Source organism: Monodelphis domestica, chromosome 6, assembly GCF_027887165.1.
Source record: "Monodelphis domestica isolate mMonDom1 chromosome 6, mMonDom1.pri, whole genome shotgun sequence".
NCBI lineage: Eukaryota > Metazoa > Chordata > Mammalia > Didelphimorphia > Didelphidae > Monodelphis > Monodelphis domestica.
This window is the reverse complement of record NC_077232.1, coordinates 82,412,917-82,413,312: the sequence shown is the minus strand read 5'-3', so window position 1 is coordinate 82,413,312 and position 396 is coordinate 82,412,917.

Genomic DNA, 396 nt, shown 5'->3' with positions numbered 1-396 from the left:
GAAGAAGGAAGGAAGGAAGGAAGGAAGGAAGGAAGGAAGGAAGGAAGGAAGGAAGGAAGGAAGGAAGGAAGGAAGGAAGGAAGGAAGGAAGGAAGGAAGGAAGGAAGGAAGGAAGGAAGGAAGGAAGGAAGGAAGGAAGAGAATTTATCTTCCTGACTCCAGTCTCCATCTACTGCACTCCCAGCTCCCTTATAAAGAAGCAGGAGGAAAGGACCTCAGGGATCCAAGCCTCTTGTTTTATGCATAAGGAAATTGATAACTTGCTCAAAATCACAAAGGTAATGAGAGACTTCAATACTGAACACAAAGTTAGAGATGTAAAGTGTCTTTGAATGTAAACTATTAGAACAGGGAAGAACCTTAGAACATAAAATATTAAAGATCATTTAGTCCAAC